Source organism: Papaver somniferum, chromosome 7 (genome assembly GCF_003573695.1).
Source record: "Papaver somniferum cultivar HN1 chromosome 7, ASM357369v1, whole genome shotgun sequence".
Taxonomy (NCBI): domain Eukaryota; kingdom Viridiplantae; phylum Streptophyta; class Magnoliopsida; order Ranunculales; family Papaveraceae; genus Papaver; species Papaver somniferum.
Window position 1 is genome coordinate 57600080 of NC_039364.1, and position 2271 is coordinate 57602350.

The following is a 2271-nucleotide window of genomic DNA, read 5'->3' on the forward strand; positions in this document are numbered from 1 at the left end:
ATTCTCTTGAAAGTATATTGAGGAAAGTCCTCTCAAATTTCCAAACGAATTGTTGGGTGTGGTTGTTAGACCCCCGCATTTTCATTTCGGATTTACGATAATTCGATAACTTTTATATTGATCCAGCAATAACGATTTTTAATATTCAGTCCTGCTACCAACATTTTTGCCTGATTGAGCAACAATGTTCGAACAGACGACCATCCAATATTTACATCGAATACTGTGATTCCTACATTGTCATTCGAACACTCGAGACATATTAGGTCAGGAATGAGCATTCTGCATAATTCAACAATATCTCTGATTTCCTGTTGAATACTCGACGTATCAGAATAAGTCCATGATCGAGCAATCTCATTGGACGCTCGTCGATCCAAATTATTAAAACATAATTATTACCTCAACTGGTAAAATAATGTATGACAATTTATCAGAACTCAACGTTTGTGCATTACCCTGTCTTAATAGACATCTCATACTTGACCATGAGCCTAATAGCATACCACATTCGTTCATTATGCTCGACTCATTAAGGATGAGACTCATGTCTAGTGATAGACACATTTTTGTGTTTAATTTGATCTCAATACTATATATTGTTGGCACTCGAGTTTGTACTAATTTTGGTGTTTTATGTGTTTGTAGGCACCTTTGGAAAATAAACATTTTTTGGAAAATTCGGCTCGAAAAGTTGGTAAAAGCCCCGGAGGACACGTGTTATTCGGACTCTCACCGTTAGATAAGGGGCACCTCAATTACTAAGGGGCACCCCAGGTCACCCCAAAGGCAGCTGCTATTCGCACCCCAGTTCTGGTTAGGGGAGGACATCTTCTTCCCAAATTCAAAAACCAAAAATTGGCGGGAAAAAAATACTATCAACTGGCAGATGTTTTGTTGGAATTTTTGAACGTGTTCTAGGGCGATTCAATGGCTGATTTTTGGTAGGAAGTTGTGATATGTCCTAGAAAACACGTTTTGGGCTTTTGGTTCGATCAAATTTGGCCAGAATTAGCTGGATAATTCACGGAATGCAAAACAGGGAAACACGGGTTGAACACGGGATTGGAGAAGATTTGAGCGTGTTCTGCTCATGCATGAGGGCTCTAGCAACATTGTGGGTCGTGGGTAAACATTTCTAGAGTGACCAGGATGGAAATCTACGCGTGAGAAGCTAAATCAGAGAAGAAAATATTCCCAGAATATTTTTTCATCAAACCGAGTTAAGAGAGAATTATCTCGAGTTATAGCGAGACTTCTTGATCATGTGGAGTATATATAGGGTGTTGGGGACTCATAGAAGAAGTGTTGGGAGTCTGGGGGGCTGAGGAGAGCCAGAGAAGAAGAAATTCGAGTTTTCCCAAACTCGGTTTTTGCTGCTGCTGCTGATGATGAACATGAAGAACACGAAGAACGGACCTGCACCAGCAGTCGTTTTTCTACAGTAATAACGACTCACACATGTGGGTCGTACATCAGGCAGTCTTATTTGCCACAGCGTTTGCGACACAGCTGCAGCAGTCTTATTTTGTCACTGAGGGTCGTAGTTCTCTGGTTTTATTGTATTTCTCATATTCTCATCATTTGTAAACCATTTTTGAGCATCAATGAAATTCTTTGAGAGGTTTTCCAACATGATGAGCGGCTAATTCTTTCGTAACCAAGGCAATGGATGAAGCTATTCACACATGAACAATGGGTAACTATTTAATTTTCTCTAATATTTAATTATAATTCACTCAATCACTGCTTTGGCAGAGTTCTTAAAAGTTTACATAATTTTCTTCATTAGTTGTGATTCAATTAGATAGGTTATGCTTTGGTTAGATAATCTATGCTTAAGGGATACAATTAATTTTTGAGAATATGTTTGATTATTTGTGGATTAAGAAATAAAGGATTAAAAGGATAATTAGAGTTATGAAATATTTGACATCATTCGTGTGTAATAGTGGATTCTAGTGTCTTGGTTACCTCTCGCCCACTTTGTTAATATTTTTGTATATAATTTTATTAAATCTTTAAATTTAATCTTCACAAGTCCGAGAGTTTGAACCTCATTACTACAACAACAATCAAAAACTTAATCATTTTGGCGCCGCCGACGCGGGTTTGTGCTTAGGTAGAATTTTTAGGTTTTTTTTATTTCATTTGTTCTTTTTACGTTTCTTTGGGTGTGTTTTTGTATTACAGGTTTGAAGTTGGATACTAAAGACTTGGAATCAAAGCTTAAAGCCAAAAGAGAAGGAAAAAGACAAAGCAAAAAAAAAA